A 17,749-nucleotide genomic window follows, 5' to 3' on the forward strand; every position below is an offset into this window, starting at 1 on the left:
TCCCAGACAATAATAATGGGAGACTTTAACACCCTACTGTCAACATTAGACAGATCAACAAGACAGAAAGTTAACAAGGATATCCAGGAATTGAACTCAGCTCTGCACCAAGCAGAACTAATAGATATCTACAGAGCTCTCCAGCCCAAATCAACAGAATATACATTCTTCTCAGCACCACATCGCACTTATTCCAAAATTGACTACATAGTTGGAAGTAAAGCACTCCTCAGCAAATGTAAAAGAACAGAAATTATAACAAACTGTCTCTCAGACCACAGTGCAATCAAATTAGAATGCAGGACTAAGAAACTCACACAAAACTGCTCAACTACATGGAAACTGAACAACCTGCTTCTGAATGACTGCTGGGTACATAACGAAATGAAGGCAGAAATAAAGATGTGCTTTCAAACCAATGAGAACAAAGACACAACATACCAGAATCTCTGGGACGCATTTAAAGCAGTGCATAGAGGGAAATTGATAGCACAAGATGCCCACAAGAGAAAGCAGGAAAGATCTAAAATTGATACCCAGACATCACAAATAAAAGAACTAGAGAAGCTAGAGCAAACACATTCAAAAGCTAGCAGGAGGCAAGAAATAACTAAGATCAGAGCAGAACTGAAGGAGATAGAGACACAAAAAACCCTTCAAAAAATCAATGGATCCAGAAGCTGATTTTTTGAAAAGATCAACAAAATTGATAGACCGCTAGCAAGACTAATAAAGGAGAAAAGAGAGAAGAATCAAAGAGACTGAATAAAAAATGATAAAGGGGATATCACCACCGACCCCACAGAAATACAAACTATCATCAGAGAATACTATAAACACCTCTACGCAAATAAACTAGAAAACCTAGAAGAAATGGATACATTCCTGGAGACATACACTCTCCCAAGACTAAACCAGGAAAAAGTGGAATCCCTGAATAGACCAATAACAGGCTCTGAAACTGAGGTAATAATTAATAGCCTACCAACCAAAAAAAGTTCAAGACCAGAGGGATTCACAGCTGAATTCTGCCAGAGGTACAAGGAAGGGCTGGTACCTTTCCTTCTGAAAGTATTGAAATCAATAGGAAAAGAGGGAATCCTCCTTAACTCATTTTATGAGGCCTACATCATCATGATACCAAAGCCTGGCAGAGACACAACAAAAAATAAGAATTTTAGACCGATATCCCTGATGAACATTGATGCAAAAATCCTCAATAAAATACCAGCAAACTGAATCCAGCAGCATATCAAAAAGCTTGTCCACCATAGTCAAGGAGGCTTTATCCCTGGGATGCAAGGCTGGTTCAACATATGCAAATCAATAAATGTAATCTAGCATATAAACAGAAACAAAGACAAAAACCACATAATTATCTCAATAGATGCATAAAGGCCTTTGACAAAACGCAACAGCCCTTCATGATAAAGCTCTCAATAAATTCAGCATTGATGGAAAGTGTCTCAAAATAATAAGAGCTATTTATGACAAACTGACAGCCAATATCATACTGAATGGGCAAAAACTGGAAGCATTCCCTTTGAAAACTGTCATAAGACAGGGATGCCCTCTCTCACCACTCCTATTCAACATAGTGTTGGAAGTTCTGGCCAGGGCAATCAGACAGGAGAAATAAATAAAGGGTATTCAATTAGGAAAAGAGGAAGTCAAAATGTCACTGTTTGCAGATGACATGATTGTATATTTAGAAAACCCCATTGTCTCAGCCCAAAATCTCCTTAAGCTGATAAGCGACTTCAGCAAATTCTCAAGATACAAATCAATGTGCAAAAATCACAAGCATTCCTATACACCAATAACAGACAAACAGAGAGCCAAATTGTGAGGGAACTCCCATTCACAATTGCTTCAAAGAGAATAAAATACCTAGGAATTCAACTTACAAGGGATGTGAAGGACGTTTTCAAGGAGAACTACAAACCACTGCTCAACGAAATAAAAGAAGACACAAACAAATGGAAGAACATTCCATGCTCATGGATAGGAAGAATCAATATCATGAAAATGACCATACTGCCCAAGGTAATTTACAGATTCTATGCCATCACCATTAAGCTACCAATGACTTTCTTCACAGAATTGGAAAAAATTACTTTAAAGTTCATATGGAACCAAGAAAGAGCCTGCATTGCCAAGACAATCCTAAGCCAAAAGAACAAAGCTGGAGGCATCACACTACCTGACTTCAAACTATATTACAAGGCTACAGTAACCAAAACAGCATGGTACCTGTACCAAAACAGAGATATAGATTAATGGAACAGAACAGAGCCCTCAGAAATAATACCACACATCTACAGCCATCTGATCTTTGACAAACCTGACAAAAACAAGAAATGGGAAAAGGATTCCCTATTTAATAAATGGTGCTGGGAAATCTGGCTAGCCATATGTAGAAAGCTGAAACAGGATCCCTTCCTTACACCTTATACGAAAATTAATTCAAGTTGGATTACAGACTTAAATGTTAGACCTAAAACCATAAAAACCTTAGAAGAAAATCTAGGCAATACCATTCAGGACATAGGCATGGGCAAGGACTTCATGTCTAAAACACCAAAAGCAATGGTAACAAAAGCTGATATTGACAAATGGGATCTAATTAAACTGAAGAGCTTCTGTACAGCAAAAGAAACTACCATCAGAGTGAACAGGCAACCTACAGAATGGGAGAAAGTTTTTGCAATCTACTCATCTGACAAAGGGCTAATATCCGGAATCTACAAAGAACTCAAACAAATTTACAAGAAATAAACAAACAACCCCATCAAAAAGTGGGCGAAGGATATGAACAGACACTTCTTAAAAGAAGACATTTATGCAGCCAACAGACACATGAAAAAATGCCCATCATCACTGGCCATCAGAGAAATGCAAATCAAAACCACATTGAGATACCATCTCACACCAGTCAGAATGGCAATCATTAAAAAGTCAGGAAACAACAGGTGCTGGAGAGAATGTGGAGAAATAGGAACACTTTTACACTGTTGGTGGGACTGTAAACTACTTCAATCATTGTGGAAAACAGTGTGGTGATTCCTCAAGGATCTAGAACTAGAAATACCATTTGACCCAGCCATCCCATTACTGGGTATATGCCCAAAGGATTATAAATCATGCTGCTATAAAGACACATGCACATGTATGTTTATTGTGGCACTATTCACAAACCAACCCAAATGTCCATCAGTGATAGACTGGATTAAGAAAATGTGGCACATATACACCATGGAATACTATGCAGCCATAAAAAAGGATGAGTTGATGTCCTTTGTAGGGACACGGATGCAGCTGGAAACCATTATTCTCAGCAAACTATCGCAAAAACAGAAAACCAAACATCGCATGTTCTCACTCATAGGTGGGAATTGAACAATGAGAACACTTGGACACAGGAAGGGGCACATCACACACTGGGGTCTATTGTGGGATGGGAGGAGTGGGGAGGGATAGCATTAGGAGATATACCTAATGTAAATGACGAATTAATGGGTGCAGCACACCAACATGGCACATGTATATATATGTAACAAACGTACACTTTGTGCACATGTACCATAGAACTTAAAGTATAATAAAAAATAAAGAAAGAAAACAAAAAAAAAAAGAATGAAGATAATTTCCTAAATGACCCTTCCTTTTTCTTTTACTCTGAGATTATTTATCTCAACTTTACTCAGAATCTTTCCTTCCTTGTCATCTAATTTCCATTATATTTATTTTGGGCCATGAGATGATGTCTAGTTAATCTTCCTAGTATATACATCTATGTCAGATCATTAAATTATATCCCTTGGGGTGCCCTCCCTGACACATTCCTCCACAAACACAATAATCTCAAAGTATTACTTAGATTAGGAAGCTAAGACCCAAAGAGATTGAGCTTTGGCCATTGTCTTAAATGTTTACTTCTTTTTTTGAGCAAATATTAGGTTTTTTATATCTAGCACATATTGTCAATTAACCCTAACACAACACCAATAAACCAGTAAGCTCTATCAAGAGAGATGCCTAAGTTTCTCTGGTGGTTATCCAATGAGTATTTCCTTTTAAGAGAAGTTTCAATGCTGTCTCAGTGTTGAGACAAAAAGAAAAAGGAAGAGAAAGATTGGCAACTCAGAAATATTTTCTGATTATCTCAGCAACAACCTCATTAGTTATTTCTATTTCTATTAAATCCTTTTTAAAATTTATATTTAATGAAAAAACACAGTATTTAGGATTTTTACCTAAAGAATGTCCTATATGAATCCTCTTTTTATTTTTCTCCTAGAAGTAAAACAATAGCTCAAACTGAGAAAGAAAACTGAAAAGATCAGAAATGACACTCATATGCAATGGCTTTGTCTTCTCCTCAACATTCTTCACCTTTATCTGTTGAATTTTTCTGAAAACTCATTTAAAACATGTAACTTGCACTTTTACTCCCTCATTCTTTTGTATCTGTATTTATTTCAACACATTATACATTGTTGCACATATTAATTGTATTTAAAAAAAATCTATGAGAATTAATTGTATTTTTGATTTAAATATGTTCTTTTCCATCTCAGTTTAAACCTGGAGGTGATGCATTGTGATTAATTATCTGAAGTAAGCAAATGAGTCCCTGGAACCAGTTCCTTATTCAATAGGGAGAGATTTTTCAGGACAGTAATAGAATTGATAAACTATGGGACTGAGGACCTCTGCTGGCTGTTTTGTGAAGTGATTTTTTTTTTTTTTTCTTTTTAACTGTGATGAAGTTATCCTATTTAATCTAAATATTCCTTTTTACTGAGAATCCTTTAATTGCCATCCAAAAACCTTGTTCATTGGTTCAGTCGCGTTGTAGAAATCTGAGTCTTTAATTTCCACAACAGTTGCTTTACCTTTTGGAAAATGATACATGAAAGTTAATATTATTGAATGAAAATATCATTAATCTTATTGTTTTAAAGCAAATTAAATTTGTTCATTAATAATGCCTTAATTTTTCTTTAAATTGATAGCTGCATATAGATTGATAGATAGATGATAGATAGATACTGGTTTACGTGTAGATATATAGACACATCCTTACAGTATAGAACATAGAATTTAGTATAAAATCAAATAAGATGTTATGAGAATAACCACAGATATTTCTCACTTTTCAGAAACTAGAGTTTTTTCATATGTAATGTATACCTAGATAGCTTTGGAACCCAGGTTTTATCTAAATGTCCTGTACAATTATGTAAAGCTTGAAACTGCAATTGCGCTGATCACCTTTCACTCTACTTCACCACTATTACCCACCTGTGCATTAATTTGATTATTTATAAATTCATAGATTGTTATGACTGAAAGAGGCCTTATAAGTCTAACCCTTTTATTTTACAAGTAAAATATCTGAGACTTAAGGAGGTGAACAGCAGCCTCTGCCTTTTCTTGCCAAGTCAGGGTGAAATGAACAAATAACTCCCAAAAACATCTCATGTTCCATAGGGATATTGCCTCAATCAGGAGAAAGGAAGAGCAGATTTGAAGCCCTGGGCCACAATAACCTACCCTTGTTATGAATATAGGAAGACCTAATATAAGCCTGATTCCAAGAATTCAAGCTGGTAGGAAGAAGTTTGGAGCCAGGGTCTAGGAGCAATGATAATTGTAACTGACATTATTGAGCACTAAACATATGCCAGACAGGCACAGTTCTAAGCACTTGATATTGGATAGCTCATGTAACAACCATAGCAAGCCTGTGAAATTGGTATGATTGCTAGTATAATTGAGGAAACTGAGGCACAAAGATTGAATATTTGAATCCCCCTTTATAGCCCTTAAGGGAACACAGAACACTAGATTTTGAAATTCTTCCTTAGTCTAACCTTCACAGTTCACAGTTTATATGAAGTTATTTGTCTCATACCCCTGTACCCAGAGCAAAGATGCTGGCCTTGTAAATGCCAGTACCGTCCAAGTGTTCTCACACGATAGCACACATAGAAAATCATATTGTATGGCACATGGGAATAAAAAGGGGAGCCTTTGCAAGTCCAGAGGTGACTAACTCCAAGAATTCAGCCTCCCAGACCTCACCAAACCTCCCAAAGAGTGGAAAGGAATCAATATCTAAAAACATCTACGCCAAATTCCTAGCTTACCAGTTGAGAAGCCCTGGCTCAGAGTCCTCCAATAAATAAAGTATAAATTGACCTTTCGGCTGCACACAGTGGCTCACACATGTAATCCCAGCACTTTTGGAGGCCAGAAGTGTAGATCACTTGACCCAGGAGCTCCAGACCAGCCTGGCCAACTCGGTGAAATCCCATCTCTAACAAAAATTAGCCATGCGTGGTGGCTCATGTCTGTAATCCCAGCTACTTGGGTGGCTGAGGCACGAGAATCTCATGAACCCTGGAGGCAGAGGTTGCAGTGAACTGAGATCGGGCCACAGGACTCCAGCCTCAGGGACAGAGCTTAACTCTGTCTCAATCAATCAACCAATCAATCAATAAACTGGCCTAGGATACTAGTGCTTAACTTTCCTTCCCACTGCTAGATCCACTTAAAATTCTTACCACCTACTACTAGCCCCCACTTACTGTAGATTTAAACCATCACCTCCCAAATCTTCAAAATGATAGCTACATGTATTAGTTATTGATTGCTGCATAACAGATTAATCCAAGCTTAGGCACTTAAAGGAGAAGTATTTATTATCCCACAGTTTGGGTGGGCCAAGAATTTAGGAGCAGCTTAGCTCAGTAGTTCTGGCTTAAGATGTCTCACAAGGCTGCAATCAAAGTGTCAGCTGGGGCTGCAGTTATCTGAGGCTTGATTAAGTCTGAAGGATCTGCCTCCAAGCTCAAGCACAGAGTTATTAGCAGGAAACTTTAGCTCCTCACCACATGAGCCATGCCATGTTCCTCATACAACATAACTTCCCCAACAGCAAGTGATATGAGTAAGAAAGAAAGAACCCCAAACAGAAATTGCAATCTTTCTATCACCTAACCTCAAAAGTGACACTTCTGCTGTATTTTATTGTCACAGACCAGCTCAGATACTACATGGGAAGGAACTACACACAGGGGTGTAAATACTAGGAGGTGGGGTCATTGAGTGTCATCTCAGAGACTGGCCACCACCCTAGTGTTTGACTGTCCACTTTGTTACAAGAACTTTAAGTTTGTATTTATGTAATTTACTTTTTACAACACTGATGGAAATATCTCCATTTTATGGCTGCGGAGACTAAGATCAAGGGCAGTTAATAAGATTACCCAGGTAAGTGGCAGAAAAGAATACCAGAACAAGGCCTATTTGTCTCAAGGCTCACATTCTTTACAACTTTTTACTCTATTTCCATGCTGTGCTTGTCTTTACAAATCTCAATTCTCCTAGCCCCCAATTTCATATATATATATCCCCTTTCACCTCCTTTTCAGTTCTGAACATCATTCTATATTTGGTCCATTCTTGCTGCCAATTCCAAACTCTCTTATTACTTAGATGAACAGTACTTCCTTAAACATATTTAATTCCATCTCATTATGTATCAAAATATTATTGTAACTTTAGTAATAGGCGTTGGTAAAAAAAACTGTACAAGAAAAAAGGTGGCCGGGTGCGGTGGCTCACGCCTGTAATCCCAGCACTTTGGGAGGCCGAGGCGGGCGGATCACGAGGTCAGGAGATCGAGACCATCCTGGCTAACACAGTGAAACCTCGTCTCTACTAAAAAATGCAAAAAATTAGCCGGGCGTGGTGGCGGGCGCCTGTAGTCCCAGCTACTCGGGAGGCTGAGGCAGGAGAATGGCGTGAACCCGGGAGGCGGAGCTTGCAGTGAGCCGAGATCGCGCCACTGCACTCCAGCCTGGGCGACAGAGCGAGACTACATCTCAAAAAAAAAAAAAAAAAAAAAAAAGAAGAAGAAAAAAAAAGAAAAAAGGTGTAAAAATGTTGCAGAACAATCTTGAAAAATATCACTGTTTCATTTGCAGAGGTGAACAAGTGTGTTCCACTACCTGTAAACATGGGCTAAGGTTTCAGTTAGGAGGGAGAATGAAGCAAAGTGGAAGTTCCATTGATTTGATTATCATGTGTTTCCTGAAGACAAATAGAAGACTATTGATTAAACAGATGAACAACAATCTACAGGATAAAAGTGGGCCTACAGAATGTCAGGTGGCCATACAAGTTTTCACTTCAGAAAAAGGCAGGAGTCAAATATGAAATATTGTCTCACTTCCTTACACTTCCGTTTATTAACTAGACCAAATGGTTCTTACTGCACTGGACTGGTGAGTATTTATTGATTAAAGGAATATCACCACTCAGAAGCAACCACTCTGAACATGTTTCTGTGTATCCTTCCAGAATTTTCAAGGTATATATTAAAATATTTATAGTCTTTTTTACAGTAATAGAATAATATTATCAATATCCATTTGTAGATTACATTTCCCATTTAGCAATATATTGGGAAATTAGTTAATTGTAATTAAGTAGAGATATTTAACAATTATTAGTGGTTTTATAATGTTGCCTTATATAGACATATCCTGATTTATTTAACTAATCTCTGCCTGTAGTCATCTAGGATTTTCTGATTTTTTATACTCAAAAATTGTGCCATAATACAAACACACACATTGCACTTATCTGATTATTTTTAATAAATTTCTACAGGTACAATGGCTGGCTTAAAAGGTGTGCACATGTAATTGTTTGATACAAAATATCAAATTCTAGAAATAGTGTACAAATCACATAGCACACTAAACTACCTATTACATATTTTTTTAATCTTGATCTTGGAGTCAAGTATATGTGAACACTTGTATGCCTATAATATTTGTAACTCACCTTTCCATTTACATAACTGTTAAAATGACAGTATTTCTTTCCAACTTCTTCGTAGCCTATTAACAAAATATTGGTAACAAGTGTGCATTTTATATGATTTTCATCATGTTTATAAATCAGCTGTTGTTATTTACAAACTGTTGATAAATAAAACTACAATACCTATTGTGGCTAATTGTTGAGTAGAATGAAAAAGGTATGGAAAAGGGCCTGTTAGCCTCTTCCTTAATTCCCCAGAGAGTTCTTCTGCTTCTTCTTCCCCACTTTTTAGGGTCCTCTCACTCCTCTGGAGTTGAAAGAGGTGTGGCAGGGCAGATATATTTATTGATGCTACTCTTTTGGCACTGATTTGTGTTAGTTTCCTCTGGCCATGATAGATGTGTAAGGTCAACTTTTACTGGCTAACATGCTGATATGGTTTGGCTCTGTGTCCCCACTCAAATCTGGAATTGTAATCCCCAGGTGTCGAAGGAGGAACTGGTGAGAGGTGACAGGATCAATGATTTATTTTGCACCTGCCTTAAAACTTGAACAGAGTCATTGATAGAGAAAATACTTACTCAAGGAGGGTGAAACTGTTCTTTCCCTCTCCCATAGAACTTTTATAGTTACTTTGGAAGGTAAGTTGTATTCAAAGTTCAATACACTTTTATTCAAAAAGTGTTGATTTTTGTCTCAATTTCTCTATTGGCACTTAAATAATAGCTGCCTGGCAGAAAAATAATGTGATGTACATTAGATAATTACTAAATTCTCCACACACAAGTTCCAGGCACTTTATACTATTATTATCACAACCTCATTATGAGACAAGTAGGAATATTATGAAGAAACTGGTGTGACAAAAATGTAATAGTCAGTGGTAAAATTACCAGAAAAAGAAAACTATCATAACTTAGATTTTCCCACTTCATAGCTATCAAATAAATGGCCCTTGAATAGGAAATGATCATTTCCTGAACTAATTAGTGATTCTTCGCTTGTGACAGGATCTAAAATAAAACTCTATATCTTAGATTTGGTTTAGGCCCTTGGACAAGAGGTAGCAATCAGTCTCAAATTCCAAGGAGAGATTTGAGACTACCAAAGCAGGACTTGCAAATGAGGTGCCTGAAACTGTGTTGATCCCCCACCCCGGGCTCATTGTGGGGCCACACAGACCCTTAGCTGAGAGATTAAAGCAGGAAGAAAAGGAAAGGTGACAATTAGAAGAGATTAGGAAGAGGAAGGTTGTTACGGACCAATAAGCGCATAGTAGCACCACCCAGAAGCCTATGGAAAGACATGTTGATGCCTAGTCAGAAAGCTGGACATAAGTCCTCTGGAGTTTGGGGATCACAGCTCCCTAACATAAAACTCACACATGATAAATCTGCCTGGCCAATCTCTCTGAAGGCAGAATCAAGAGAGATTGTTCCACTGGACTTGATGTGGTCGTGGCTTGAGAAAATTGGCCTGGGTGTTGTCCTGACCAAGAAGATTGCCTGAATGCATGAGATGACCCAGCAGGGAGTAAACTTTCTAGATTCCTAAGAGGTGAAGGAGGAGCTATAAACATCCAGAAAATGTATTCACTGACATCAAGAAAATGCAGGTGCAAGATCTCCAACAATGGCGTGTGTATTAGTCCATTTTCACACTGCTATAAAGAATACCTGAGTCTGGGTGGTTTATAAAAAAAAAAAAAAGAGGCTTAATTGACTCACAGTTCTGCATGGCTGCAGAGATCTCAGGAAGCTTACAATCATGGTCGAAGTGGAGGAATCAGGGATCTTCTTCACAAGTCTGCAAGAGAGAGAGAGAGAGCAAAGCGGGGAACTGCCAAACACTTTCGAATAATCAGATCTCATGTCCACTCACTCACTATCATGAGAACAGCATGGAGGAAACTGCCCTCGTGATCCTGTCACCTCTCACCAGTTCCCCCTTCGACACCTGGGGATTACAATTCCAGATTTGGGTGGGGACACAGAGTCAAACCGTATCAGCAGGTTAGCCAGTAAAAGTTGACCTTACACATCTATCATGGCCAGAGGAAACTAACACAAATCAGTGTCAAATGAGTAGTGTCAATGAATATATCTGCCCTGCCACACCTCTTTCAACTCTAGAGGAGTGAGAGGCCCCTAAAAAGTGGAGAAGAAGAAGCAGAACTCTCTGGGGAATTAAGGAAGAGGCTAACAGGCCCTTTTCCATAGTTGATGGCCCATCCTAACAAAGGGGGAAGTCTGTAACTTCAATGAACTTTAAATTTCTATTTTATGAAAATGATATTTTAGCTAGTGACCCGAGATTGTCTAGGAGACCTAGAAGTAACTTGAAAAGTCAAGATTGGTCTTAATTTTACCCATGGGGCAAGAGGAGAATTGTTCCAGCAGAAAAAATGTTAAAGAATAATGAGGGAAAATTAAGTTGCTTCATGATTGTACTATCTCTCTGTGTCCTACTCCTTCAATATAATACTTGTACACTAAACCAAAAAAGCAGTTTTATTATGCAAAATATAATAGCATCTATACAATGCATACAAGTATTTGACATGCATAGTCTGTCAAATAGCAATTGGATATTCACAATGTAAAAAAGGCAAGTACTTATTACAGTTCTTCAATTAAAAAGGCATTGTTAACAGACTTGAATTTTATAATGTGAATACCAATCAGTTCAAAGGTATTGACTGAGCTCTTTCTACGTGTCTATTTCTCTTTTTCTCTCTGCAAAGGCATTTAAGTCCTAATTTAAAAGGCATTGAAATACTTATACAGTCTGGTTCAAACTAAAAGTGTAAGTTTTGAAATTAAATTTAAAAAATAAAAATATTAGAAGAGGTTAATAAAGACTGCTTTATAAAAAGTTGAATATTTTAAATGTTTTAGTATTCAATTAAGCTTGGTTCTGTTTGAACTTGACATATGCTCATTCCTGAAAATAAACAGGATGCTTGATATTAACAAATTCTGAAAAAAGCTTAACAGTAAACATACCATACCTTATCTATCCAAATATCAGCAGGTGGCCCAAATCTATTTATACTTCATAAATATTTCAGTTACAGAAACAAAAGAAAGCAGTAACATAAATACCAAGAAAATCAAGACCACAGAGACTGCTAACAGTATGTGAAGCTTTTATAAGATTTATATATTTAACATAAATGTATTTTTCATATTTTCTATGTCTACATGTCTTTAATAACCATGCATTTTAGTCTCACATCAGGATTCTCTAGCACATAATCAGGGATGAACTTCTCAAACTATTTGCTTAAATACATTATTATAAAAATTATTATGACAAAAATAATCTCTCTCAACCACAGTAAACCTTCAGATCATATTTTCTTGCTAAATTATTTTCTCTCCAAATTTTTTAATATTAAATAAGATATTTAAATTAAAAATCATATAGATATAATATTCTAATTATTTTTTAAATGAGAAGTGTTTAAAAAAGAAAAGAGGGAGATAGAGGAAAAGAGGGGAAGTTGAGGAAAACCTTTAGGTAGTAAATTAATGAATAATACATCAAGTGGTTGCAATTTCAGTAGAAGCAGCAAACATTTTGATTTACAGAATCCCACTAAATTTGGATCAACGAAAATCATTAACTAGATTTTTTTTCTTTTTAAGACAGGGTCTCGCTGCTGGAATACAGTAGTGCAATCATAGCTCACTGTAGCTTCCACCTCCTGGGTTCAAGGGATCCTCCTGCCTCAGTCTCCCAAACATCTGAGACTACAGGCATGTGCCATGTGCCACCGTGCCCTGATAATTTTTTAATATTTTTGTAGAGATGACATCTCCCTATGTTTCCCAGGTGTGTCTTAAACTCCTGGCCTCAAACCATCCTCTCACCTCAACCTCCCAAGTCACTGGGATTATAGGCATGATCCACCATGCCCAGCTACATTAACTGGGTTTTATTGACATTATAGGGAGAAACAGAATCTTTCTATGTCCTGGGGTTCCAAGATAGAAGAATGCTGGAGCTACTGGTGGCCATCTCGCCAATAGGAGAGGAAAGCCGAGCCCAGAATAAACCCAAAAGAAAACAGAGTTAAAAGATGAAGAGAAAGTTTCCTATCAACATATTTGACCCCTTGGACTCAATAGAGCATATCGATTAGAGCTCTACAACTTTAATTTATGGGAGCTAATAAAGACCCTTTTCCTTGCCAAAGCCAAATTGAATCGTTTTTGTTCTAAAACTTGGAAATGACAGTTCTGATTAATGCAACTCAAAAGTAAAATTGATTCTACAAAAATAAAAACTTGAAACAAATTAGCTGAGTCTTGGTGTGGTAGCTGAATGATGGCTTCTAAGTGTTTATATCCTCATCTCCAGAATTTATAAATATATTACCTTACATGGTAAAGGGACTTTGCAATGTGATTAAATGAAGGATTTTGAGGCAATTGTTTTGGATCACCCAGTTAGGCCCAATGTAAACACAAGGGTGTTCCTTCTTACAGAGGAAAGCAGGAGGAGTTAGAGTCAGAAAGTGAGAAGACCAGTTACGGAAAGTGGGTGAGGGAAGCAGAGATTAGAGCGGTGAGCTTTGAAGATGGAGAAAGGGGCCACAAACCAAGAAATACAAGTGGGTGCTATAGCTGAAAAACAGATTCTCCCCTACTGCCACCAGAAGGAATCAGCCCTTGACTTCAGCCCATTGAAACTGATTTCAGATTTCTCAGAAGTCCAATTTACCTCCAGAACTGAAAGATTTGTCTTATTTTAAACCACCAGATTTCTGGTAATTTTTATAGCAGCCATAGGAAACTAATGTAGTTGCACATTTCATGAAAGCATTTTTTGTTACCCAGGATCCTTTACATTATTAAGAGAATTACCTCTCTAGCAAAGTTAAAAATAGATATGGGTATGCTGAATTGTAAAACAGAATTCTGTCCTCTATCAAAGCAGCAAGATTGAAGAAGAAACTCCAGGTCTTCTTCCAACTTCTCTTCGCTGTAATCTATTCTGATCTATTCTGATAGCCTTTGGTGTTGGATTGGGGTTGGGATTGATGGTATCGGTTTGAACTTAAGTATTTTCCCTACTTCTGACTACTGAGACTACTGGGCAACACTGACACCCCAACAACAATAAGTATATCTAGCACCCAAATCTAAATACTGGTTTCCACCAGAAAGAAGCAGAACCCGTTGGGGAATTGTCTGATTCTGGTATGGAATTGGGGAAGTACAAGATTAGTCTGGGACATCTTTTTGCGCCATAAAGTAACACAGTGCTCAGTGAATGAAAAGGACAGGTCAGACTGACATAGCAGCTAGTCTGAAAGAATCCTTACTGACCAAATCAAGAACAATGTGGGTATCAAAATAAATAATAAGAAAAAATTATAGCCCATTTTATAAACTAGGAATTCATGAGCCCATATTAATATAAACAAACAGGAAGAAGAGAACTTTCACACTAGAATAGCATCTAATAAATATAGAATGAATGCCTAAATTAGAAAAATCAAATATATAGTAACTATTGTCATCATCATAACTGATTCAGTCAAAATATATCAATGAATATCAAAACTAGTAGGTGAAAATTTAATAAAGATCGAATAATTTACATCTTTACATATTAACAGAACTAAGGAAATTGCAAAATTTTTAAAAACGCATTGAGTAACCCTGAAGTCCAATTTACCTCTGTATAGAAACTCTCTCCACATACTTATTAATTGTAAAGAAAATTGAGTAATTTTACAGTGGAAAAGCTTAACAGACAGCACTTCAATTAAGGATTCAAAGTGAACATCACCAATAATGGAACAAATTAAAGTTGTAGACCACCTGATAGGATACAACGAAAGGAATGCACCATCACTTCTATGTTTCTGTGATATTCCTGTTACATATACATAATCTGAATATAATAATGAGGAAACCACACAAACCCCAAGTGAAGGGTATTCTGCCTCGTAATTTGTCTGTAAAGATCATGAAAGGCAAAGAAGACTGAGATTCAAGATTAAGGGAGATAAAAAGAAATAAGAAACTCAACATGTGATCCTCAACTGGACCTTCTTGCTATGAAACATTGGGATAATTGGCAAAACATGAGTGGAGTCTGCAACTAAATGGAACTAATGTAGAGAATTAGTTTCCTGATTTTGGCCAGGTGTGGTGTCTCATGCCTGTGATCCCAGCATTCTGGGAGACCAAGGCAGAAAGATCATTTGAGCTCAGGGGTTGGAGGCTGCAGTGAACTATGATGGTACCACTATACTTCAGCCTAGGGGACACCGTGAAACCCTATCTGGAAAAATAAAATAAAATTTCCTGATTTTAATGATTACATGGTGTTTTGGTAGGAGCATTTTCTTGCTTTTGATACATTAAATATCAGGCTATAATGGGGCATCATATCAGTAATTTACTTTCAAATTGATCCAAGAAAAAAAACAAAAAAGGCCTTTGTACAATTCTTGCAAATCTGCAAGTTTAACACTACTTCAAAATAGAAAAAGATACTATGATTAATTTTTTTTTTAAATAAGCCCAGAAACTACAGTTCAAATTGTGTAGCCCTGGTGCCAGTGTTAGCACCACGGACAGACAAGATTGATTATGCCGATTTGATTATGCCTGGTTTTTATAACCAAACAAACCCCCAAAATGATGTACATAATCTAAAAGATCACTTTATGGAATTTATGGAATTTAAAGGTCCGCTTAGCTGCAACTTGTTCCTCATTCAGAGATAGCTATTACTGACACTGATGAATTTCTAAATCTCCTCCTACAGATAACATAGCCTATGTAGTCATCAGTAGTTGCTACCCCCCTTCTTCTCTTCTGACACAATTCCACTATGGTTCAGGCATCTATGCCTTCCACCATTACCAATGTTTTTAAAAGTAAGTTGACAGACTCTAGCACCGGAGTGGGCCTCATTTATCTGAGGGTAATCCCATCCATCATACTAGAGAGATTGGTTCAGCTAATCCAGTTAGCTCTTAATACTCTCCTAGCTCAATTTTTCAGAATTAGCTTGTAACTTAATCTGAGCCAGTGAGTCATAAAGGAGGGCTTTCTGGGTGTTTCTGGTAAGAAACTTTTTCATATTTAAAAGCAAAATGGACTCCCTCTCATCTTCTACATATTCCATTATATAGAACCTAGAACTTCTAATGGCATTTTGCCAGCATGAAGCAACTCAGTCTAAGGAAAAGGACATCACACTTAAAGCAACAATGCTGAAGAAAAGGAGCTGTGCTCACTGAGTGAAGCCAGCCCTGAAATCCATCCTGCCATTCTACTATACTTTGTCAGCCAATTTTTTTTTTTTTTTTTTTTTTTTTTTGAGACGGAGTCTCGTTGTGTTGCCCAGGCTGGAGTACAGTGGCCAGATCTCAGCTCACCGCAAGCCCCACCTCCCGGGTTTACGCCATTCTCCTGCCTCAGCCTCCCGAGTAGCTGGGACTACAGGCGCCCGCCACCTCGCCCGGCTAGTTTTTTGTATTTTTTAGTAGAGACGGGGTTTCACCGTGTTAGCCAGGATGGTCTCGATCTCCTGACCTCGTGATCCGCCCGTCTCGGCCTCCCAAAGTGCTGGGATTACAGGCTTGAGCCACCGCGCCCGGCCTGTCAGCCAATTTAAACCAATGGGATTGAAATAAATTTTGTTACTTGATTCCAAATCTATGCTACCTGATATAATCTATAATGTCAGGTTTGAAAAGGTGGCATGCACAGGCCAATTTTTCCAGGTAATTTCTCATTTTGTCCTCCTTCTGAAGCCTACTATGAGAGTAGAGGGTAGAAGAAGAGAAATAAAGGCAAAGAAAAGAAGGCAAATTAGTCTATTTGTTGGATAGAAGTCTGGAGATGGAGATTTGCATATACATTTAGAACAAGATTCTTGCCAGCAGAAATGTGAAAAAAAGTTAAAAATTTAGAAAAAAGAACAAGAAAAAGTATTTTATTTTTTAACAAATACATATCACACTATGTGTCTGGCACTATTAAAATGTTTTATAAAGTTAACTGATTTGATTCTTGTAACAAATTTATGAGAAATTATTATTATATCCTCATTTCCAATTGAAGAAACTGAGACGAATTAAGGTTTAGTAATTGGCCTAAGGGCATACATCTGGCAAGTGGCAAGGCCAGGATTGAAATCACTGTCATATTATTTAATAATACCAGACAGAGAAAAATTTATCTTAATGAGGACACCTTAATATTATCGATATATTATAAGATATGGCATGTGGTTTATTCATGTTCTAAGATTGTATCAGAAAAACTAGATGTTTCTCAAATATCCAAAAAATAAATGGAATTATTAGTCATTTATCTTAAAAAATACAATTGTTGTGTGTCTATGTTTATCTAAAATCAACACATGAGCAGACAGTAGTACAAACTCAGTAATTATAAAGTACAGTATATTATAATAGAAAAGCCTGTTAAAAGTAGAAAAAGAGGTCTGGTCTGGTGGCTTACGCCTATAATCCTAGCACTTTTGGGGGCTGAGGCAGGTGGATCACGAAGTCATGAGTTCAAGATCAGCTTGGCCAAGATAGTGAAACTCTGTCTCTATTAAAAATACAAAAATTAGCTGGGCATGGTGGCAGGTGCCTGTCCTCCTAGCTACCTGGGAGACAGAGGCAGAGAATTGACAGTGAGCCGAGATCGTGCCACTGCACTCCAGCCTGGGTGACAAAGCGAGACTTTGTCTCAAAAAAAAAATAGAAAAAGAAAAATTTCTCTTGTTAATAATAATAAGCACACAATAGTTGAAGTCCATAATGGAAAATTTAAACTATAGTTTTGTCATCAGGAACTAGCACAAGGCACAATTTTCTTGTTTGCCCGGTACATTTTGTATCTTTGCTCATTCAAGTCTGCCTAATTGA

Source organism: Macaca thibetana, chromosome 6 (assembly GCF_024542745.1).
Source record: "Macaca thibetana thibetana isolate TM-01 chromosome 6, ASM2454274v1, whole genome shotgun sequence".
Taxonomy (NCBI): domain Eukaryota; kingdom Metazoa; phylum Chordata; class Mammalia; order Primates; family Cercopithecidae; genus Macaca; species Macaca thibetana.